The sequence below is a fragment of the Elephas maximus genome, chromosome 21 (assembly GCF_024166365.1).
Source record: "Elephas maximus indicus isolate mEleMax1 chromosome 21, mEleMax1 primary haplotype, whole genome shotgun sequence".
NCBI classification, from domain to species: domain Eukaryota; kingdom Metazoa; phylum Chordata; class Mammalia; order Proboscidea; family Elephantidae; genus Elephas; species Elephas maximus.
In genome coordinates this window covers 53,650,158-53,675,272 of record NC_064839.1, presented here as the reverse complement: position 1 = coordinate 53,675,272, position 25,115 = coordinate 53,650,158, and the positions used below count along the sequence as shown (strand labels likewise).

Here is a 25,115-nt window from a genome sequence, read left to right as displayed (position 1 = left end):
GAGTGGAATTATTATCTGTTTTTACTCAAAATAGCCTCTTTGAACTTGGAATAAGACAACAAAAGAAAAAAAAAAAAAGAGCAGGAAAGATAACTCTTTCTCGAGGTGCAGAGGTTTAGAAGTATGTGATACCACCTCAAGGCCCCTGGGTGGTGCAAATGGTTTGTGCTTGACTATTAATCAAATAGCAGTTTGAGCCCACCCAGCAGCTCCACTGAAGAAAGACCTGGCAATCTCTTTCTGTAAAGATTACAGCCAAGAAAACCCTGTGGGGGCACTTCTACTCTGTAACACATGGGGTTGCCATGAGTCAGAATCTACTTGATGGCAACAGGTTTAACGCCACTTTGGTTCCCACGCACACACGGCTTGAAAGCCGGTTAAACCCCACAATCCACCCCTGCCCCACTTAGGGGTTTAGAGGGGGCTGAAGAAGGAAATAAAGCCTGTCCCAGGAGAAGCTTCATGCCTCCAGGGGAAAAGCTCAGAGACATTCCATTCACAGGAAGAGTAAAGCTGCATGCTCCCCACCCACCTCTGAAAGCTGGAAACATAGCCCTCTTCACCTCTCTCCCCTGGAGCTGAGACCCCATTGGCCCAGGACCAGGCCTGCCCCGTGGTGATGGAGGATCAGATAAGGCAAAGACACTGCTCGCCAGCCCCCCGTGACAAGCCCCTGTGGAAGCTTCAGTCTCCAGTCTGAGCTCCAGATGGGACGTTCAGCCCTGAATGGATGCCCAACACTTTGGAAGGACGGGGAGAGTGTTTTCAGAAGCAAGGATGGAGATAAGGGTGGCTTGCGGGAGTGTGCAGGGTGATGACCCAGCCGGTATTTGTGAGACATTTGCTGGGCCAGCTCACCAACCCTCTTGCCTACCCTCACCCCATCTGCCCCTTTGTTCAGAGGAAGAGAGGGCCAATGACCACCAGTTGGGCCGCTTCTGTGATGGGCTGAGTCGTGTCCCCCCAAAAGAGATATTAAAGTCCTGACCCTTGCACCTATGAATGTGACCTCGTTTGGAAGAGGGGTCTTTGAAGATGTGATCAGTTAAGTTCACATGAAGTCATACCAGTGTAGGGTGGGTCCTAATCCCATCAGATTGGAGTCCTATAAAAGAGAAGACACAAAGGGAAGACGCCCTATGACTGAGAAGTTATGTTGCAGCTGTAAGCCAAGGAACATCTGGGGCTCCAGAAGCTGAGAGAGACAAGGAAGGATCTGGCCCCAGAGCCACTGGAGAGAGCACGGCCCTGTCCACACCCTGAATTTGAACCCCTAGCCTCCAGAACTGGGAGACAATAACTTTCTCTTCTTATAAGCCACCCAGTTTGTGGTACTTTGTTTCTGCAGCCCCAGGAGATCCATACAGCTCCCCACCGACCTCTGGGGTCACAGATCTTCCCCACCACACCCTCTATAAATCCTCTACCTGTCTACAATCATAGGAATGCCAAGGATAGATGGCAGAAGCCAGGAACTAGGGGAGAGTCCCCTAGAAGGAATCAACACGGCCGAGACCCTGATTTGGACTTTTAGCCTACAGAACTGTGAGGAGATAAATTTCTGCTTTTTACAGCCACCCACGTGACAGCTTTTGTTACAGCAGCACTAGGTAACTAAGATAGCAACCATTTTCATGACCCCAGAAAGTTCCCTCCTGCCCCTTCCCAGCCAGCTCCAGCCCGAACACAGCTACTATGTATTCCCCAGACTCTGCTCCAGTAAATGTCAGGGGCCAACATAAACCATCCGCCAGCAGCGTCTTGAATGATCACAAATGGCTGACTTGTGTGCTGGCAAATTCCACGACATCTTGTGTGGGCCGCAGTCCTGAGAGATGGCAGGGTCCCCCTGCCCCTTTCAGCTACATGTCAAGATGCCTTGGATTTTGCAAATCTCATCACCGGACCCAGGAGCTGCCAGGACGTCCTGCACTCCACTACCCTGGAGCACCATAACCAGAAACAACCCAGAGAGTTGGCTTAGCAGGGCAGGGGTTCACAGAGGTCGTGAATAGTCGTGTCTGCCCTGGTGAGGACCCTGGAACGCCCTCATTCCTGCTTCAGAATCCCCGCTGTGTGTAACACGGGTTTGTAGATCTCCAGGCAGTCCCTCCCTCTTTGTGGGATCTGCCGGACTCTGCAGGCAGGTCGCCCACTGAGGACCCTGCGGCTGACTTCTTTGCATTTGGGATTGGGCATCTCCAGGCTATTCAGAGAGGTGGTGGCTGTGTGGTTCTGAATGGACACGGGCATGATCCCCACCTCTGACATGCGCCTCCATCTGGACACACTGCCTCCAGATGGCTCACAGCTTCTCAGCAGGGGGCATCAGAAGAGTGATTCCCTCCCAGAGATGACTTACGGATGCAGCAGGGCGCAAGCATGAAAGCCCACGCTTCCACCGTGCAGTCACTGCTGTACTGCCCAGCCCATGGACAACTTGGTGACCTCTCAACGTGGCTCTGGAGTCACCTCTGGAAGCTCAGACTGACCTTTGACCTGAGCCTACTCTCAGCCTCCAGCACAGAGGTTGGGACGAAGACCCAGAAGTGCTGTTTCTTACCCACTGCCTGCAGCACACAACGATCCCCCAGTTCTGCCTGCCGCCCTCGGTGAACAGAGCCACGGCTCTTCCTGAGCGTCATGTTCCATCAGACACCTCGAGCCTGAACACGGCTGTCCTGCCCTTGGTCATTCTGAGGACCACCAGATTGTCAGGACCACATCTTTGTTTATGACAATCCCAAACTGCACCAACATCAGTGTAAAGCTAACTCATATACCAACATTAACACAGTATAAACCTGTGCACCAATGTCAGCACAATAACTAATCCGTGCACCAATATTATTGTAATGCTAACCTGTGCACCAACGTCAGCACAGTAACTAACCTGTGTACCAACGTCACGCAACAACTAACCCACGTGCCCACGTCAGCTCAATAACTAACCTGTGTACCCACCCAGTGTGGCACTAACCCGTGACAATAAGCTTAAGTAAAACAAGACAGATGTGACGGCAAGTCACAATCTTACCTTTGCAGTCCTGTCACAGTGGTACATCCACTCCAGGAGATGGCTGGTCTCATGTGGGACACCCTCCTTCTCAGCTGCCCAGGCAGACCCTGGAATGACACATGTGTGTTTAGACTGAAGCAGCATGTGGGCTCGCCCTCAGAGACCACCCCAACTCAGTGCCCAAGGTGAAGACAAGTGGGGAGGGGTCTATGTGCACAGAAGAGAGGCCCCACATGACGGTGTTGCCTGGAGTCCCTGGCTCTTGGAGCCTGGAACGGTCAAGTGGCCCTCAGTCAGAGGCCTCTCCACCTACTGGGCCTTGGTTTCCCAGGGTGTAGAATGATCACTTTGGGCTAGAGGGCTTTAGGGCCACTCCAGCCCAAGGTGGCAGAAGGTTTCATAAGCAATACACAGTTCCATTTTTCTAGGATAGACAAAGCAGGTGTGGAAATCAAGGTTGTTGAGCACAATGCAGGAAAGGCACACTATACAGCCCAGAGTTCCCAGTACTTTTTTTTTTATTAATTTTTTTTTAATAACTTTTATTAAGCTTCAAGTGAACGTTTACAAATCCAATCAGTCTGTCACATATAAGTTTACATACATCTCACTCCCTACTCCCACTTGCTCTCCCCCTCTTGAGTCAGCCCTTTCAGTCTCTCCTTTCTTGACACTTTTGCCGGCTTCCCTCTCTCTCTATCCTCACATCCCCCCTCCAGACAAGAGTTGCCAACACAATCTCAAGTGTCCACCTGATATAATTAGCTCACTCTTCATCAGCGTCTCTCTCCCACCCGCTGACCAGTCCCTTTCATTTCTGATGAGTTGTCTTCGGGGATGGTTCCTGTCCTGTGTCAACTGAAGGTCTGGGGAGCATGGCCGCCGGGGTTCCTCCAGTCTCAGTCAGACCATTAAGTTTGGTCTTTTTATGAGAATTTGGGGTCTGCATCCCACTGATCTCCTGCTCCCTCAGGGGTCCTCTGCTGTGCTCCCTGTCAGGGCAGTCATCGATTGTGGCCGGGCACCAACTAGTTCTTCTGGTCTCAGGATGATGTAGGTCTCTGGTTCATGTGGCCCTTTCTGTCTCTTGGGCTCTTAGTTGTCGTGTGGCCTTGGTGTTCTTCATTTTCCTTTGCTCCAGGTGGGTTGAGACCAATTGCTGCATCTTAGATGGCCGCTTGTTAGCATTTAAGACCCCAGACGCCACATTTCAAAGTGGGATGCAGAATGATTTCATAATAGAATTATTTTGCCAATTGACTTAGAAGTCCCCGCAAACCATGTTCCCCAGACCCCCGCCCTTGCTCCGCTGACCTTTGAAGCTTTCATTTTATCCCGGAAACTTCCTTGCTTTTGGTCCAGTCCAATTGAGCTGACCTTCCATGTATTGAGTGTTGTCTTTCCCTTCACCTAAAGCAGTTCTTATCTACTGATTAATCAATAAAAAACCCTCTCCCACCCTCCCTCCCTCCCCTCCTCGTAACCACAAAAGTATGTGTTCTTCTCAGGTTTACTATTTCTCAAGATCTTATAATAGTGGTCTTATACAATATTTGTCCTTTTGCCTCTGACTCATTTCGCTCAGCATAATGCCTTCCAGATTCCTCCATGTTATGAAATGTTTCAGAGATTCGTCACTGTTCTTTATCGATGCGTAGTATTCCATTGTGTCCCAGTACTTTTTGCTGAGAAAATTGCCTGTGATATACCTAGGCATGGATACAAGAGGGGGCTGTGCACCAAGGTAAAAACCAGGTGCTGCCAGGTGGACTCTGACGGGTGGCGACTCCACGTGTGTCAGAGAAGAACTGTGCTCTGCAGGCTTTTCGGTGGCTAATTTTCCAGAAGTAGATCACCAGGCCTTCTGAGGTGCCTCTGTGTGGACCTGAACCTCCAACCTTGTGGTTAACAGTGGAACACGTTAACTATTTGCGCCGACCAGGGACTCCATGCACCAAGAATACACGAGTTAATTCGCAGGTAAGAAGGGGCGGCCAGGTGGGACCCAAACCTTGGGCATTTTTTCTCAAACTCTGCCTCTGTCCTTTTCTTTCTTGGGCAGCTCCTTACCTGCACTGAGTTGGTTATATTTCCAGGTTTGGATGCAATACCACTCCTCTGGTTTTGTGAGCGGCCCTGGATGGGGACAGTGACACCCTGAAGTGATGGGTGTTCCCTCCCCATGCATCCACCTCAACCCACAAGAAAAAAGAAGGGGAAGGGGCTGAGCAGACACAGACATCCTTTCCTCTCCTGTGGACTGCTTCAAAGACCCACCAAATCCAAATAAATTTATGTAGCTACCGCTCCCCCAAGGAGGCAGGATTAACCCTTTGAGTGTGGGCTGCGCTGGGTGACTCACTTTCAGAGACCACAGTATGGAAAGTGGGAGGAGGGAGAGGCAACGTTACAGTGGAGGCACCTGACAGACACACCTCAGCCAAGTGACTGAGGTCAACCTCTGCAGTGGTGAGCCACGTTAAAAGCATGCAGCCCTGATGTGACATGATGAGGAGGGCACTTCGCCTTGGTGGTCTCTCTCCCAGAAACCTTCACCCACATCAGATAAACCCCAGAAAGAGGAACAGTCTACAAAATATATGACTAGTACTCCTCAAAACTGCTAGAGTCATCAAAAACAAGGAATGTTTGAGAAACTGTCACAGTCAAGAGGAGCCTAAGGAGACATGACAACAAAATGTAACAAACATGGTGTCCTGGGTGGGAAAACATTAGGGAAAATGAGTGGAAAGGGTGAAATTGAATAAAGTCTGGAGCTGAATTCAGAGTAATGGACCAATGTTGGTTTTGATGACTGTATCACAGTGACGTAAGATGTCAATGTGAGGGGTATACGGGACCTCTCTGTACTACCTTTGCAACTTTTTTCTAAATGTAAAATTATTCCAAAATAAAAAAAGTTAACTTTTAAAAAAAGGGCAAAAGACTTGAACAGGCACTTTTCCAAAGAAGATATACTTGTTACCCGTTGCTATGGCATGGATTCCGACTCACAGCAACCCTACAGGACAGAGTACAACTGCCCCATAGAGTTTCCAAGGAGTGCCTGGTAGATTTGAACTGCTGGCCTTTTTGATTAGCAGCCTTAGCACTTAACCACTATGCCACCAGGGTTTCCAAAGAAGATATGTGACTGGCTGATAAGCCTTTGAAAAGGTGATCGACATCACTGATCACCAGGGAAATGCAAGTTAAAGCCTCAGTGAGGTCCCACTTGATATCTGCTAGGATGGCCTTACCAAAGAGGCTGGTGGAAGTGAACAATGGTGCAACCGCTATGGAAAATGGTCTGGTTGTGTGTTAAAAGTTAAACCTAGACTTACTTAGGACCCAGCCATCCTGCTCCCAAGAATCTACCCAGGAGAAGGGAAACATACATCCACACAAAAATTTGTCTGTGAATGCTCATATCAGCATTATATGTAATAGCCCCAAACTGGAAACAACCCAAATGTCCATCAACTGGTGAACGGATCAACAAAATGTAGTCCATCCACATGATGGAATAAATCGGAACAACACACTACAACATGGGTGAACCCCCAAAACGTCATTCTAAGTGAAAGATGCTGGTCACAAAAGACCGCATACTGTATGATTCCCCTTTACAGGAACTTTCCAGAAAAGCCAAATACATCTTAGAAGGCAGACAGTGATCTCCTGGGACTGGGGATGGGAGTGGGATGGGGTGCAAATGGGTGGGAGGGAACTTTCTGGGGTGATGGAAATGCTTTAGAACTGTGTTGTGGTGATGGTGGCAAAACTCCATAAATGTACTACAAATCATTGAATGGTATGCTTCCAATGGGTGGATTTTATGGTATGTAAATTATACCTCAACAAAGCTGTTTAAAAGAAAAGAAAGAGAACGAAAATGGGCTAAGGCAGGGGCGGGGGTGGGGGCTGTTTGTCTTTAGTGAATATAAGATGGCTCTACCATTGAAATGTATCTTTAACTCAAGATTTCCTTCAAGGAAGTGAAGCAACATAAAACCCAAACTACAAAGATGCGTTGCATGCTCCAGAAGAAAGCCCACACTGTAAACAAAACAAAACAAAACAAAACTCACATGGAAAGATCAGCTCATGTGTCTTCCTGTCTGTACTGGGCTGAATCATGTCCCCCCAAAAATCACATCTACCCAGAACCTCAGAATGCAACCTTATTTGGAAATAGTGTCTTTGCAGACGTAATCAAGTTAAGATGAGGTCGTACTGGAGCAGGGTGGCCCTAAATCCAACATGACTGGTATCCTTCTGAGAAGGGGGAGACTTGTACACAGACACACACAGAAAGAAGGCCATGTGAAGTGATGTGCCTACATGCCAAGGAATGCCAAGGATCGCTGGCAACCACCAGGAGCTGGGAGAGAGGCATGGAATGGATTCTCCCTCCGAGCCTCCAGAAGGAGCCAATCCTGTCAACACCTGGATTTTGGACTTTTGGCCTCTGGAACTGTGAGAGAATAAATTTCTGTTGTTTTGAGCCATTGTCCCTAGGTGGCATAGATTGTTAAGCGCTCAGCTAGTAACCAAAAACTTGGCAGTTCCAATCCACCCAGAGGTCACTTGGAAGAAAGGGCTGGTGATCTACTTCCTAAAGATCACAGCCCTGAAAACCCTGTGGGACACAGCTCTCCTCTGTAACACATGGGGGCAGCATGAGTCAGAGCTGATCCTACGGCAACCGTTTGGTTTTTTGTTTTGTTTCCTGCTTCCCAGGAGGCTCTGGCCACACGCAGAGGGATGAGAGGGCCGTGTCGGGGGGCCCTTTGCATGATGAGTGGTGTCCGTCAGGGTCTGCTGGTTGGGATTACAGGCGTGCTGACGGAGTCCAGACCCACTCCTGGGACGGTGACTATTAAATTGTCCGCTTCATTCCCTGAAACTCTTAAGTGGTTCCCAGCTGCTGGTGCAACAAAATCTTTCATGTAGAGGCACTCTAACGTGAACCCTTGAAAGAAATCTTTTGTCATTGTTGTTAGCTGCCATCAAGTTGGCCCCCAACTCACGGTGACCCTCTGCATGACAGAATGAAATGCTGCTTGGTCATGCGCCATTCCCAGGATTAGTTGTGGATCAGACAGCTGTGATCTATGGGGTTTTCATTGGCTGGTTTTGGGAAGTGGATCATCAGGCCTTTTTCCTACCCCGCCTTAGTCTGGAAGCTCTGCCGAAACCCGTTCAGCATCACAGCAACATGCAAGTCTCCACTGACAGGCGGTGGCTGCACATAAAGAGCATTGGCTGGGAATCGAACCCAAGTCTCCCACATGGAAGGTGAGAATTCCACCACTGAACCACCACTCCCCTCTCCAAAAGACTTTAGTTCTTACGTAGTCCTGGTTGTTTTTCTCCGTTTTTGAAGGCCAGATTTTCATAGGTCTGATTCTCTTGGGGGCCGCACCTTCATATCCATGGAGAACGATGAGCCAGTGTTTCTAATGACCTGTGCTCTGTGACCTTGAGCTCCAGCCAGTCTGAGGCTAGGGGTGGGTGATCGAGGCTGTGTCCCTCACGCCACCACAGGACACAAGCCCAGCTGGATAGAAGGCCCCGCTTTATTGCACTTTGAGGACTCTCCCAAGATAAACCATCGGGAGCCTCCCTGTAAGCACTTAGGCCTTTGTTTACACTAGCCTTTGATCGCTGAGAGTGTTTAGAACTCATGAAGCCTCTTCTTCCCCGGCCACCACCACTCGGAGATGGGATTTATGGGAGCAGCTGTCATTGGGCTGTCCTCGGTCTGCAGGGTCCAGGTCCAAGGGAAAGGACCCCCTGAATGGAAGCTTTAACCCACAGAGTGGAGGAGGGGCCTCTGCTGGGACTCTCCAGCCTCCCTGCCTTTGGCCACACTTGGTGGCTGCCTTTTCCCGGATTCTCCTGGGCCCTGCACAGCTATGGGGAGGAGCCTCGTTTCTTCATGCTTTATGAGTAGCTTCTCAGCCACCCCTGGCCTTCAAACTGCAGCTCAAGCCATGCATCTGCTCCCCCGCCCCATAAAAGCCACCCACCTACCCAGCTGCCCAGAACGGACCCTCCCAGCCCCCTCAGATATAGGACCCCCTCTCTGGCTCTTCCAAGGACCCAGCGTCCCCTCTTACTTTGCATAAAGTTTCCTCCAAAAACACTTTGGAACATACCCAACTCTTTTGTTATTTCAGGTTGTTTTATTTCTCATATAGATTTCAATTGCTGTTACCGCCGGGATGGAAAAGACCTCGTCCAGCTAATTCCCGTAATCCCAAGAATCCGACTACTTAAATAAAGCGGAGTGTGGTTTTGGGCAGAAATAGCCTATATGATCCCAAAGAATGTGGTGGTGGCTATTGCGGGGGGCGGGGCGGGGGGGCGGCTTAGACATGCCAGCACAGCACGAGGTCACCCACTCGGTGGCTGTGACAAGTGTTTGTGATTTATAGACTGGTCAGGGCTGAGCTCGAGGACGCCGGTTCAGTAGGGCCGGCAGTCTTATATGGACAGAGAGGAGGGTGCAGGCTGTCGTCCTGGCTTTTGTTCTGTAATGGACTCGGAGTGTGAGGCTTTCCCTGCGCAAGGAGTGGGCCTCCACGTGCTTGTTCCCCTAAACTGCCTTAGGGCTCACACCAAAGCCTCCTTACAGCTGGCAGGGACCCCCAAAAGCCAACTGTCATTCAAAGATCACAAAATTTCACAAAGCGGTCATCTTGAGAATTCTTCCCGGGAACCACTAGCTGCCGTCGAGTTGGTTCCAACTCAAGGTGACCTCACGTGTGTCAGAGTAGAACTCTGTTCCATAGGGCTTTCAATGTCTGATTTTTAGAAGTAGATCCCCAGTCCTTTCTTTGGAGGCACTTCTGGGTGGACTTGAACCTCCAACCTTTCTGTTAGCAGGCAAGTGCATGAAGGGGCGTGTTTTAAATGTGCTGTATGAGTTTTCTATGGTCACAGTAACAAAGTACCCTAAACTGGGTAGCTTAAAATAGCAGAAATGTATCCTCTCACAGTTCTGGAAGCCGGAAGTCTGAAATCAAGGTGTCAGCAGGGCCACACTCCCTCTGAAGGCTCCAGGGGAGGATCCTGCCCGTCTCCTTCTTGGCCCCAGGTGTTCCTTGGCTTGTGGTCACATGACTCCAATATCTGCCTCCATGAGCACGCTGGTTAGGTATTTTGTAGAATGCCCCTCATTTTGGGGGTTTATCTGATGTATTTCTCATGATTAGACTGGGGTGATGGTTTTTGGGAGGAAGACCAGAGCGGTGAAGTGCCCTTCTCATCACATCATATCAGGGGTATATGCTCTCAGCCTGACTCATCGCTGCAGATAGTGGCCTCTGCCACCTGGCTGAGGTGTGTCTGTGTTCTTCATTGCAGATGCTGACCATAGCCACCCGGCTGAGGTGTGTCTGTCAGGTGTCTCCACTGTGAAGTTATTCTGCTTCCCCCCTTCCATCCTATCCTCTTTGAAGGAAGTCACCACGTGCAGCCCACACTAAAGGGCGGGGCAAAGCCCACCTCCGTGAGGGCGGCTTGTCTAAATGAATTATTGGGAATTCTCTGCATGGAGATTGATCTCTTCTCCTCCATTTATTTCTTGGTTCCATCATTTATTTGTATCAGTGTGGAGTTTTGGATATTTATTCCACATTTTGGGTAGCCAGCTATTTTTGAGTGACTACGCCAGCCAGTAAGGAAAGCACTCTCCAGTCCTACCCCTTGGGGCTTGTGCTGCAGGAGGAGGCAGACATCTCTAAGTACCGACAGCCTGGTGGAAAGCTGGCCCATTCCATCCAAGCCACAGCTGGAGCTGGAGTGCCCTGCCTACTCCCGCCTGGGCTGAGGGTCCCTGTCATTTGAAAGGGAAGGTGCTGAGGGTGGAGGGGCTTGGAAAGGGCCCTGCAGGCAGGGCGAGTGTATTTGGAGACATTGGGAATGGGTGTAAGCTGAGGGCAGCAAAGGTGGGAGAGAGTGGGGAAGCAAGGGATGTAGATCTGAGGGGACAAAACACTTTTTGAGGCTGGGCTGCAGAGCTTTCCTGGGGTTCCAGGGGCTGGGCTGCCTTCAGGCGGGGAAGGGCCCTCAGCCGGTGTGGCCCTTGGTCGCATGGCTGCCAGTACACAAAGTTCACTTCTGCAAGAGCATTTCCTCCCCAGTGAACAAAAGAACCCACCTCTCTGTGTGGTAGAGGGAAAGCACACAGTTTACCAAAATCTACGAAGGCCCCAAAGTGGAAAAACCTGCTGTTCTTCCTGAAAGCAGTTTGAGCAGAAACAAAGGCAGTTTTGTCTCACAAACTTCGCCACCAGCCACTGTTTACTTTTCCCTGGATGGCTTTCTGGTGGAGAGTGTGTGGGGTGCTGGGCGCAGTGCAGGCAGGAGGGCGGGATAGGCAGGGAGATGCCAATGGAGTGTGACCTAATCTGTCTCCCTGATCCACCCAAGGGCGATTCTGGAGCCTGCTCAGAGGAGGCCTGTTTGCCACTGTTCAGAATGAAATCTCAGAAGGTTTCCATTCACGAGTCAATGGGTGGCCATAGGGTCTGAACTCCAACAGTTTCATTAGTGAGACTGTCTTTTGTGGGCATGAAAGGAAGGAAGGAAGGAAAGAGAGAAGGAAGGTACAAGAAGGCTGATAACGACTTTATTTGTGATAGTCAAAACCCCAAAGCAACTCAAATGTTCATCAAAAGGTTAATGACTAAGAAGATTGTGGTATATTCATCCAGTGGAATACTGCTTAGCAATAAAAAGAGGGAGATAAGGAAACATGCAACAGCATAGATTAACCTCAGAAACACTATGCTGAGCAAAAAAACCCAGATACAGAAGAGCACATACAATATGATTCCATTTGAATGAAGTTCAAGAACAGGCAAAGTTAATCTAAAGTTATAGAAATCAGAAGGGTGGCTGTGATTAGGGGATATTGTTGGGAAATGACTGTGAAGGAACACAAGAGAACTTTCTGGGATGAAGGAAATGTTCTATATCTTCATTTGAGTGCTGATTACCTGGAGTGCACAATTGTCAGAACTCTTCAAGTCATACACTTAAGGTATGTGCTTTTTACTATATGTGCATTATACTTCAATAATAGAGACATGTACACACATACATATACGCATATATACTTTATTCAAAGGAAGTGACAGACTATATAGATAGCAATATCAATAGATATTTCATTGTTGTAAAAAAGAGATCTTAAATTTATGGTGATGGCAGCAGGGTGCAGTGATTTGCAAACCTTCCTGCAAGAAACAACTCTAAAACACTGATAAAATGAAAACAATAAGTATTTAAAGGGACTAGAAAGAGACTAATACAGACAGAAACCAGAGGAGGGTGACTCTCAAATAACTATAACCGGAGGTGGTAAGAATAGTGAGTTTGTTGCTTTCTGGCTTGAGAGCATGGCTATGGTGGTGGAAAGCTGGGATGGAAAATTACAACCTGACCAGCTCCAGGTGCCAGAGGTGAGATTCAGGACTGGGAAAGCAACTGGAAACATAAGGGGGAAATTCTGGCAGTGAGAAAACTATAGAAGGAATAAAATCCCACATCTGAGAATAAACTCTGCCCAAACCCCTGGCTGACAGCTAGACTACTGGACTATGCATATTCACGGGAAACCCCAGAAGGCTTATGAAAACGCAGGCAGAGACCATTGAGGAATTGTTCTTGAAGGATGGAGTTGCATGGGGACAAAGTCTGTGTTTTTGCTGCTTTTTTAGCTGAATGTATTCCTCCAGCCACGTGCAGCTCAAGTGGCAGAAACATGAAGCCTTATATGAGCTTGACATGCCAGAGGACAGAGCCTGAGGCCAGTGGAGCAGCTGGAAATTGGGGAAGGGGATCTCCAGAAGCTGGGGAACCACAGAGAGGGTGAGACCCAAAATATGAGAATAATTTTAGCCTAAATCTTTGGTTGACTGCCAAACTGCACAGGCACAGAGAAGAACCCCAGGAAACAGGCTAAAAAAAGCAGCAACTGAAATCCAGAGCAGAGATATCAGCTGCTGCTTACCATGGGAAAAGCAAAGTTTGTAGTTAGAGTCTAGATAAGTGAATGCCAACCCAAACAAAACAAGGAAACAAACAGAAGAACACGACAGATTCCAGAGCTGCAGCAACGTATTATCTATAGTGTCTAGGAATTAACTGACATTCAACAAAACAGGAGACTGTGACCCATGCTCAGGAACAAGGCAGTCAATAGAAAATGACTCCTAGTTGGTCAACATTTTGATTTTCCAGCAAAGATTTCAAATCGGATATTGTAAGCATGGTAAAAAGATTGAAGAAAAATGTGTATTAATGAACCAAAATGGCAAAGAACTTTACCAGAGAAATAGAAAACTAAGCAGACACGTGAAAAATCTAAAGCTTAAAAGTACCTTTACTGAAATTTTAAAAATTCAGTAGATGGGCTCAAAAACGGATTCGAGGTGGAAGAAGAAAGACAAAGTGATACTGAAAATAGATCAATACAAATCATCTAATTTGAAAAATTGAGATAAAAAAGACTGAAGAGCCTCAGAAACTTATGTAGCAATAGCAATCACTTAGATGTATGTATAACTGGAGTCCCAGAAAGAGAAGAGAGAAAGAAAGGGACAGAAAAAAATTTGAAGAAATAATGTCAGAAATTCTCCCAGACTTGGTAGACAATAATAATTTGCAGATCCAAGAGTCTCAATATAGCCTAAGCAAGACAAACACATTCTTCAATAACAGAATGGATAAATGAACCAATTTATATTCACATGATTCATATATCCCACCTGAATTTGGACGCCATCTCAAGAATAGATTTGATGCCTTGAGCACAAATGACTGAAGACCAGACAAGTTGTGGGATGACATGAAGAACATTATATGTGAAGAAAGCAAAAGATCATTAAAAAGACAGGTAAGAAAGAAAAGACCAAGATAGATGTCAGAACAGACTCTTAAACTGCTCTTGAATGTAGAATACCTAAAGTGAATGGAAGAAATGATGAAGTAAAAGAACAGAACAGAAGATTTCAAAGGGTGGCTCGAGAAGATAAAGTAAAATATTATAATGAAATGTGCAAAGACCTGGAGTTAGAAAACCAAAAGGGAAGAACACACTCAGTATTTCTCAAGCTGAAAGAACTGAAGAAAATATTCAAGCCTTGAGCTGCAATATTGAAGGATTCTATGTGCAAAATGGAAACCCTGGTGGTGTAGTGGTTAAGTGCTACGGCTGCTAACCAAGAGGTCGGCAGTTTGAATCCACCAAGTGCGCCTTGGAAACTCTATCAGGCAGTTCTACTCTGTCCTATAGGGTTGCTATGAGTCGGAATTGACTCGACGGCAGTGGTTTTTTTTTTTTTTTATGTGCAAAATATTGAATGACTCAGGAAACATCAAAAGAAGATGGAAGGAATACACAGAGTCACTGTACCAAAAAGAATTGTTCGATGCTCTACCATTTCAGGAGGTAGCATACAATCTGGAACCAATGGTATTGAAGGACGATGTCCAAGCTGCACTGAAGACATTGGTGGAAAACAAGGCTCCAGGAATTGACGGAATACCAATTCAGATGTTTCAACAGATGCAGCGCTGGAGGTGCTCACTTGTCTATGACAAGAAATTTAGAAGACAGCTACCTGGCCAACTGACTGGGAGAGATCCGTATTTATGCCTATTTCAAACAAAGGTGATTCAATCAAATGCGGAAATTATCGAAAAATGCCAGTATTATCACACACACGTAAAATTTTGCCGAAGATCATTCAAAAGCAGCTGCAACGGTGCATCTGCATGGAACTGCCAGAAATTCAAGCTGAATTCAAAAGAGGACATCGAATGAGGGATATCATTGCTGATGTCAGATGGATCCTGGCTGAAAGTAGAGAATACCAGAAAGATGTTTACCTGTGTTTCATTGACTATGCAAAGGCATTCGACTGTGAGGGTCGTAACAAGTTATGGATAACATTGCAAAGAATGAGAATTCCAGAACACTGTCCATAGACCAAGAGGCAGTCTTTCAAACACAACAAGGGGATACTGTGTGGTTTAAAATCAGGAAAGATGTGTGTCAGGGTTGTATTCTTTCATCATACTTATTCAATCTGTATGTTGAACAAATAATCTGAGAAGCTGGACTGTATGAAGAATGTGGCATCAGGACTGATGGAAGATTGCAGATGACAGAACTCAGCTTGCTGAAAGCGAAAAAGACTTGCAGATGACGGTACTTAACTTGCTGAAAGTGAAGAAGACTTAAAACTTAGCTTGCTGAAAGTGAAGAAGCACTTACTGATAAAAATTAAAGACTACAGCCTTCAGTATGGATTACACCTCAGCATAAAGAAGAAAAGAAAAATCCTCACAACTGGGCCAATAAGCAACATCATCACAAACAGAGAAAAAATTGAAGTTGTAAAGGATTTCATTTTACTTGGATCCACAATCAACGCCCATGGAAGCAGCAGTCAAGAAATTAAATGACGCATTGCATTGACAAATATGCTGCAAGAGACCTCTTTAAAATGTTGAAAAGCAAAGATGTCACTTTGAGGACTAAGATGCACCTGACTCAAGTCATGATATTTTCAGTCACCTCATATGCATGTGAATGCTGGTCAGTGAATAAGGAAGACCAAAGGAGAATTGATGGCTTTGAATTATGGTGTCGGCGAAGAATATTAAATATACCATGGACTGCCAAAAGAACAAACCAGTCTGTCTTGGGAGATGTGCAGCTAGAATACTCCTTAGAAGCAAGGATGGCGAGACTTCATCTCACATACTTTGGACATGTTATCAGGAGGAACCAGTCCCTGGAGAAGGGCCCCATGCCTGGTAAAGTAGTTGATCAGCGAAAAAGAGGAAGACCCTCAATGAAATGGATTGACACAGTGGCCACAACAATGGGCTCAAGCACAACAACTGTGAGGATGGAGCGGGACCCAACAGTGTTTAGTTCTGTTGTGGATAGCGTTGCCATGAATTGGACTGACTCGACGGCACTTAACAACAACAACAGAGATATATGCAAGAGCATGGATAAATCTTCCTGAATGAAATATTGAACAAAAGAAGTCTCATGTACAAGAATGCTACTATGTGATTCCATTCATGTAAAGTTCAAAAGAGGCAAAGCTAACTTGTAGTGATAGAAGTTAGGATGATATTACCTCTCATGAGAAGGAAGGTGTAATTCTTGAGAAGTTCAGGAGGGGAGTCTTCTGGCTGACATTGTTCTGTTTCCTTATTTGATTGGTGTTTTCATTTTGTGAAAATTCATTGAGCTGTAAATTTGCAACCTCATTTTTCTCTGTGTACGTTATACTTCAACTAAAAAGTAAAAAAAAGAAAAAAAGCTTTTAATTTAAAAAGGGACAGGGATAGAGAATAACAAGAAGTAAAGGAAGTTTTCCTGTAGAACACAGCTCTACTCTGATACACATAGGGCTGTCATGAGTCAGGGTTTAGTCCACCACAACTGCTACTATTTCTGGGAAAGTTTGAGCAACAGTTTTTCAAAAATGTCCTGCCCCACATAACTGGTAGCAATGTTCCTACGCACCTACAGAATGTAATCAGCACAGGGAGGGCTGGAGCCAGGCTGAGGGAACCCAGTGGTCGCCTACATGACAGTCCTCCCTGGGGGTGTCATGGACACTAGCTTACCCAGGGGAGAGCTTGCCCAGAGTTTTGCCAAGGGGTTAGAAGACACAGCCATGTCTGACCCGATTAACATGTCCTCAGCCTGAGGTCCTACAAAATTGACCTGTTCGTGGATAAGAGAGAGAAGACTAAGCTGTGGAAACCCAACTCCATCACAGGAAAGGCAACTCCAAGCAATTCATGCATCCCCTCACTCACTCATTCATTCTTTTGTTCATTCATTCCCTCATGCTGCCACCCCCCAGACCGTCTGGCACACTGTTCCCTCTCCTTAGAACAGTGGTTCTCAAAGTCTGGTCCCCAACCTCCAGCATTAACATCATCAGAAACTTGGAAATGTGAATTCTTGGGCCTTGCCCTGACCTACCGATAGAAACTCTGGAGGTAGGGCTCAGCTCTCTGGAAGGTTCTGATGCTTGATAGCGTGAGCACCACTGTGCTAGCAAGCCTGCCCTACTCCCTTCCTCCTCTTTGCCTAGTTGTCTTAGGCTGGGTTCTCTAGAGACGCAAAGCCAGTAAAGTGTATAAATGTACAGAGAGAGATTTATATAACAGCTCACACGATTGTAGAGATTGGAATGTCCCAAGTCTGTGGATCAGGATAGAGTCCTTTCCCAATTCACAGAGCCAGAGAAGCTTGTGAACCCAAGATCATCAGGTCAGAGAGCAGGCTCCTGCTCACAGGCTGTGAAGATTGAGGAATCCCAAGGTCGGCAGGTAAGACTGCAAGGTTTTCCCCTGATTCATGTAGCTGCAGAAGTTGCAGGAGCTGGTGAACCCAAGATCGGCAGGTCGGAGAGTAAGACTCTTGCTTGCAGGCTGTGAAGATCTGCAAATCCCAAAATGCGCAGGTAAGCTGCTAGTTCAAGTCCCAAGAACTGGAGGTCAGACAAGAGGCAGCTGCTGGATCCAGAACAAGCCAAAAACCTTGGCAAGGCGAGCAGGAAGGAACTAGGCGGTGGAAGGCGGAGAGATGAAGGCTGAGGGGACGGTGAGCCGCCACAGGCCCTGCCCTCGCCGGTTCCACTCAGTGGATTCCATCATGGGGGTGATCACATATCAAATTTCAACATTATATAACTGCCAAAACACTGAGAATCATGGCCCAGCCAAGTTGACACACAATTTTAACCATCACACTAGTTAAAGCCAACTTATCCCTCAATGCTACAAAGAGAAATCCCCTCCTACAGGGAGCCTTCCCTGACTTGCTCCCAGATGGAATCATCTGCCCCACAGCCCGGTATGTGGCCCCCTCAACGATGCTTGTCACACCTTTTGTGCTTGTCCTCTAGAAGTAACTTCTTTGAGGATGAACCAGTATCTAGCACAGCAGTGCACAAGGGACACTGATTGTATTAGTGTCCTGGGGCTGCTGTAACAAAGAATCACAAGGTGGGGGGCTTTGAACAACAGAAATGTATTCTCTCCCAGTTCTGGAGGCTAGGAGTCTGAATTTCGGGTGTCAACGGGGCCATGCTCTCTCTGGAGTTTCTAGGGAAAGATGGTCTCTTGTCTCTTTCAGCTTCTGGTGGCCCCAGGTGTTCCCTGGCTTGCAGCTGCAGCGTCACATGGTGTCCTTTTTCTGCCTCCATCTCTGTGTGTCTTCTCTTTTATAAGGACACCACTCATAGGATTAGGACCCACCTCACCCCAGTCTGACCTCATGTTAGCTTCTGATAATCTTTTCAAAGATTCCATTTCCAAACAAGGGGACACAGGCACTAGGTTACGACTTCAACGTATCTTTTGGAAATACAATTCAATTCAATCCTTAACACTAATTGATTGAATGAATGAATGCACAATAAACAGAGACTTTATTGAGCCCTTGCTGGCTGTAGGAAGGGGGTTACGAGCATGAACAAGATGTCGCTCTCAGTCCCTTGAGGGAGGCAAAGAAGAAATGAATGCAGCCCTCAGGAGTGAGGTGACAGACACAGGGTGGAAGCCCTTTGAGCACCAGGTAGACCCTCCTCTGCCCAGTGATCTAGGAGGCGCCCTGGCCAGGCCACTTCTCCCTGCTTTGCGTTTGATAAGCCAAAGTAACAACTCTGGCCCCTGAGCCAGCTGGAGGATGTCCAGGCCCGTGTGCTGTCCCAGCTCTGTCCCCGGGGTCCAGTCAGTCTCCAGGTGCCACCAGGACATACAGAAGGCAGGCAGCTTGACGTCTGAAACTCCAGGCTGCTGTTTGTTGTGGAGTCCAGTGGCTGGATGGAGAGTTCCCAGGGCAGCGGTAGTCCGGCCCAGTGTAAACAAGCCACCCCTGCTGTGACATTCTGAAGAAATGGTCTAAAAATAGGCCATGGAGGCCTGACTCATGAGTTCTGCTGGCTGGGAGAGGGACACTTGTGGACAGGGACTCCCTTGCTTGGGGCTTCCTTGCTTGGGCTGAGGGAGATGAGGAAGGTGTTTGTTACGCAGTGACTCATCTGGGAACTCTCAGAGTGACTGCAGCCCATCAGCCTCGATTCCTCCCCAGCAGCTGACCTACTGCCTTGAGACCCTGTCTCCAGTCCAGACTGGGAGACAGCAGCCATGAGCCCCAGCTGCTGATGTTCCATGCAGAGGGCCACAGACATGGGCCCGGGGGAGGGCCCAGTGCAGGGTGGGAAGGGCCCTGAGGTCAGCATCTTCTCAGCCCTCTTCTGGAGTCAGTCCCTTGGCGAGGAACAGACCCGTGAAAAACTACTGGCTCGCCACCTTCCCCTATTCAATGGCCCTCATGTCCTGAAGTTCTGACTGTATCTACCCTAAGTTCCTCGTGCTGTAGTGAGCATGTGCACCATGCCATGCCTCTGAGACCTGGAAGGGGGATAGTCATCAGGGTGCAAAGCAGGACCAACAATCTCTCTATGAGCTGGGCGGTGGTCCAGAAGAACACATTCTCTCCTTTCCTCCCTCCCACCCAGGAGCGGGACTCGGAATGAAGCTCGGTGCCATCACAGAACCCAAGTACTCCTGCAACCACCAGGACCTCCTGCTGCTCGGAGCCTTGGACCCAGTGGCAAGGTCTGGTCTTCTGCAGAGCTCTTTGACCAGTGCCTGGTCTTCCTTTTAGTGGTGAGGTGTTGGTGAGAGGACCTCTTCTCATCTTTAGCAATAAATTTCTCCTCTCCTGGGGACTGTTGGTTTCTCTGCTTTCCCAGATTATTGACTTTCTGAGCCATTTTACAGGATACGTAACATGCCTTGGGAGTCACCATTAATTGACTGCTAATCCGTCCATTCATCCATGCATCCACCCACCTATCCATCTATCTGCTCACTCATCCACCTGTCTTCCCATTAACCATCCTTCTATCTATCCATCCATTCACGCACCTACTTACCCACCCACACACTCATCTACGCATCCACCATCCACCCACATACCATCTACCCATCCACCCATCCACCCACCCACCCATCCACCCATCCACCCATCCACCCATCCACCCATCCACCCATCCACCCATCCACCCATCCACCCATCCACCCATCCACCCATCCACCCATCCATCCATCCATCCATCCACCTATCCACCACCCATTCACCGATCCATCCATCCATCCACCTACCCATACCCATCCACCCATCCATCATCCATCCACCCATCTTTTCACCCACCTACCCATCCACCCATCCATCCAACAGACATGTGTGAAGCATCTACTCTGCACCACTCTCACACTTGCACTGGGAGCACAGGGTTGAGTGCGATATGCCTCTCTTTGAGAAGCACAATCTGTGGGAGATCTATCAGCAAACAGCTGCAGAGCAGAGGGACAAATGCCAAGTGAGAGCACAACTTATAGGCTCCAAGCTCTGTCTGGGTGGACTGAGGAAAACTTCTGGAAGGGGTTGTGTACTTCATATATCCCAAATGAGGTCAGAAGCCTCTTGCAGACAGGACTGGATCCCTTCAGTGTCAGTGAGAGCCTATGAGGGCGCAGGAAGACATGGTGAAGGGGTGAGTGAGAAGACACAAGAATGAGTGTCCAGAGGCAGTGAGCAGACCCAGGAATGAGCATTCCCAGGCTGTGAGCAGACCCTGCCGGGCACTGGTGTTCCTGGTACAAACGCTGACCGCCGCGGGTGGCACTGGTGAGCAGAGGTGACATGTGAAGCCAGCGAGTGGCCACTGTCTGGGACATTGTGCTGTTTTCTGGCCTCCAGGAGCCACTGCCTTACATCCTGTGCCATTATAAGCAGTGACTTAAGCATCTGGGTGGCGGACCCGGGAATGTAGACAGCACGGGGGCAGGGCCGTGGGTGGGGGGCAGAGGTTGGTAAACATTCCGACCCCAGTCAGCATCCCCGACCCCCGCTCCATGAGCTGAGCTGGAAGGCTTTTGTTGCCTTTCTTCGTGCTCATTCCATAAAGGGTTTTACTTGACTCATGATTCATCTACCAGCAACTCCTGTCGCTTAAGAAAGCAAGAGTGAGTAATTGCTTTGGATCTGTTCTGCTGGGTTTCTTCCCTTCATTACAGGAATGTGTAAACACCCTGGGCTGAAAGACGTGCCAAACCCAGTTTGCCAGAGAACCCTCCCGCTTTCAGGCAGCGGCTGGTGTGTTCGCCTGGGAGCCAGGCTGACCTTTTGGCAAGGTCTGGCCCTCCCCAGCCATCTGCAGCCCTGGCCTGGGAAGGCTGTGTTCATTGTAGGGGGGCTTCTAACCCATCCTTCCCTCCCCTGGGCCATGGACAGGAGCTTCCTCCCCCGAGCTGTGCCCACTAATGGGCCAAAGACTCACTCTATGGGCTCAGCAACAGGACCCCTTCTGCCACGGTCTGGAGCCGGGCAGTTGCTGGCGGGGTGTATCTTTACCCACTCAGCCGCTCTTGGGGCTGGGAGACATGTGGGAGCAGAGCAGGCTGGGGTGAGAGCTGGGGGAAGCCCTGCAAAGAAGGATGGGTGTGAGTGGGCCCACCTCAGCCCTGGGCCCCGGAGCCTCAGAGGGACTCCAGCCCTGGGCCTTCCCAGTGTGGCCCGTGCTTCCTTTAGAGATAAAGAGTGGCTGAGCACCTAGAAATTTCCACAGCATGCTGCACTTGAGGGGCAAGGAGAAGAGCTGGGAGTGGAGACTTGGCTTCAAGCAAAGACTCGCTCTTTCCAAAAGCACCCCTTCTGTGGGTCTCGTTCTCTCACCAGTCCAGCCATGGGGTGAGTCACATCCCTTCGGAGAGGGTCAGCAGTTCTGGGAAGACAGTGGGAGGTCTTCCTATGGACACGCACCAGTTTCCCCACCAAACACCAGCCATCGCTGTCACAGACCACAAAAGAAAACACAAAACTGCAACAAACACACACACAAACCACTCTCCACATTCATTACCACCCCCTCCTTGTGACAAGTGCGGGGTCAGGGTGGAGGTAGGCTTTGTCTTCAGTGTTCATCTGCGCTGCGGGCAGTACCACCTGCACAGCTGGGGGATGGGGGTGGGCAGATGCAGGAGGGCTGGGGTGAGGGGCATCTGTCTGTGGACAGGAGGGCTGGTGTGGGAAGTGCATACTGAATGGGCTCACAGGACGAAAATCAGGCAGTCTCTTACGAGAAAGGTGAGGGGTAAGGTTTTTCAGGTAGATCAAGTCTTGACCTTGGCACTGCTGGGATGGAGGCATCCCATGCACTGTAGGATGTTAGCAGCATCACTGGCCTCCACCCATTATTTTCCAGTGACACCCCGACCCCCCAGTTATGTCACCCGGAAATGTCTCCAGACAGTGCAAACCCCCAGGGGCAGACTCGCAGGCTCAGAGGCCCTGGATGAGAGACGAGAGCAGCTCTCAGGATCTGACGGCACCAGGCTGCCCTCAAGTCCCGGCCTGGCCAGCCTCCTGTGGGACCCATGCTCCTGTCCCCGGCCATCCTGGCCCTTGTTCCACACTGCCTTGTTAGTGGTAGCCACCGATCCATTTCTTGAGCAGGGCCACCTGTCCCAAGTGGATGTATGCTCCGTGGGGACTCCTAGACCATCTGTGCCTGGTCCGTGAGCCCCACGACAGCCTGCTCAGCACCTGGCAGCCTGCCCCAAGAAGACCAGTTCCTCCTTGTTGAATGGACAGTCCGTTCTCATTCCGTTGATTCCCAGAGGTAGGTCTGGCCCTGTGGACTTAGGATGTCACCATCTGGCCCCAAATGCCTCTTCAGCTTCAGCTCCTACTTCTCTTCACCTCCCCCCTCCCCATACCCCTTAAGACTCAAGCTGCTATTTCCCATAGTATGGCCCAGGGAACCCCTGCACAGAATAACCTGGGTGCTTGTGAAAACACACTGACTCTGGGCCCACCCAGACACCTGCCTGCCAGGGCCCCAGCTGCATTTCAGCAGGTTCCCTGGCACCCCATGCCTGCCGGAGCAAGAGTGGCACAGCCCAGACACGAACCTAAGAGAGCTCCTTGTGTGCCATACACATTCTCTCTGGCTCTGCTTGAGTGTGTGTGCACATACGTGGAAGTGTGTGACTAATGTGGCTTCCCAATGTGTGGCTGAGTCCCTGTGGGGGCAGTGTGGGTAAATGAAGAGGAAGACCCCCTGGTTCCACCCCCTCCAGCCTGCTGGGCGCAAATGGCCATCGCCTTCGGACAGTCCCAGGGATTACCCGTGGAATGCTTCTAGACTGCAGACTAGGGCCCAGTGCCTACCCCTTGATGCCCCGAGTATCCTTTCCTGCAGGCAGGAACCATGCGGGACAGCTCCTCCCTGTGCATGCTCTCTGGGCTTGCAGGGTGGACAGGCCCATGCTGCCCTTCGTGCCAGGAAGCCTGGCTGGCTAAGGGGCTTGCTTGCACACAGTTCTTCTCGCCAATCCCTCAGCTGTGGCTTAAGCTCACTTCCTCCTGTCTTGTCAACAGCAGTGAAGGGAAGCAGCCGCTTGCCTCTCCCATGCATTCAAAGCCTCCATACATTTCTAGAATGTTAGGTCACCCTCCCTCTGGGCTCAACATTCCCAACACTTTCAGCCTCTCCTCACTCCTTACCACCCCACCAGTTTGTTATTGGGGTGGAGCCTCCCTGAACTCGCTCCAAGACTTCTCAGCCTCCCTAACCAGGGCTACCTGCTCGCCCAGGTCAGGTGGAGGCTTCCTCCCAAGTGGCAGAACATTAAGGGTGACCTTTGCATGCTTCTGGTGACTGTGTGCAAGGTGACCAGCACGTTCCTTGTCATCTCATTTCCATGTTAGCACGGGCCTCGGTGTGTGCCATGGACAAGCAGCAGGGCATGGCAGTGATACCTACCACCCAATGCCCCCTGGTGAATGGAAGGCTTGGGAAGTCAACACCCAAGAACCTCAGTGTGCTCACGTGAGTGATGGGAACATGTCTGATAACAAAGGTCATGTCCGCCTTCCAGAATGTCCTTCTCTGGAACCTGAGGGGCAAGCCAAGCTCACCCCCACTTTCAACACCGGTGAGAGTCACTGTTACTCCCAGCTCCCGGGAGAGGTGACCAAGTCTGAGACTCATCATCCTGAGCATGCCAGGCCCCCAATAAATAATCTTTTCACGAAGCAATGATAGCACATCCAGCCCACGTCCTGCTCTGCAAATGAGCATTAGCCATTGAGTGGAGGGCAGAATCCCAAGGCAGCATGGGAAATGTGTGTATGTAGATGCAGAGAGGGGGACGCTGGAGGAGGTCCAGCCTCTCCCCTCAACACTGTGGACACACTGAGGGTCCCTGAGGTCCACTGGGAGGAGCAGCCAGGCTTCCATTCCACAAATGTCCTCTTTCCAACGGCCTTGAATCTCTGCTGATGGTTGCTGACATGCTACCGAGGGAGGTTCATTTCCTTGTCTAAGTGGTGCTAGAGCCTCCAAAGCTAGAGCCTCCAAAGACCCCTTCTGTTCCCCATACACACGTCTGTCTGTCCCAGCTCCCATGATGCCTCTCTGTACTTTGTGGTTGATGTATCTACGTCCCACTGGACACCAAGTTGCTGTTGTATTTATTCCTAAATTCGCTTTTTGGTTGTGACACACAGAGAGCGTGCAATGGGCATCAAGGAGAGCAGGCATTAATTAATAAAGTCTTTTTTTTTATTAATTAAGGAAAAAAATTAGAGAGAAGGTGGCTTGCACTGTAGCCCACTAATTCTTGTAGGTCATCATGGGGAGCAATGGTTTGGTGTCCTCTTCTCTAATACCGAGCTCGCTTGAAACTCTGACCTTGGGTGGAAGGAATTAAAGATGAGTCTTGGAAGCCCCTCCCCCTCTATTGAAACCCCTACAATACAGTCGAATGAAAAATAGACAAGGCTGGTTTCAAATCCAGCTTTGCCTATCTGGTCTCAAGCAAACAGTTCTTATCTTTGGAAGAACCAGGTGATGATCAGAGTTCAACTCTAGGACTGGGTGGAAAGAGCCCAGGATTGAGGTTGGGAAGAGTGGGTGTAGCTGGTGCTCCCCAGTTCTGGGTTCTGGCGTGTGTTCTGGGT

The 25,115-nt window shown here is 49.2% G+C and overlaps 1 protein-coding gene across 2 annotated transcripts in view; it reads right to left on the bottom strand.

Moving 5' to 3' along the window:
- Positions 1-555: 555 nt before the first annotated feature.
- Positions 556-25,115, bottom strand: part of BANP (BTG3 associated nuclear protein) — a 260,745-nt gene continuing 236,185 nt past the window's right edge. Inside the window, exons 16-18 of one of the 2 annotated variants that reach the window (XR_007514665.1) lie at positions 16,198-16,357; positions 3,041-3,129; positions 556-1,108 (exon numbers count right to left, since the gene is read on the bottom strand). The gene's annotated coding sequence lies outside the window, so the exon portion shown is untranslated. Of the gene's footprint in view, positions 1,109-1,146; positions 3,130-16,197; positions 16,358-25,115 lie in introns of those variants that run through there. The other variant, XR_007514664.1, reaches the window with a different exon arrangement.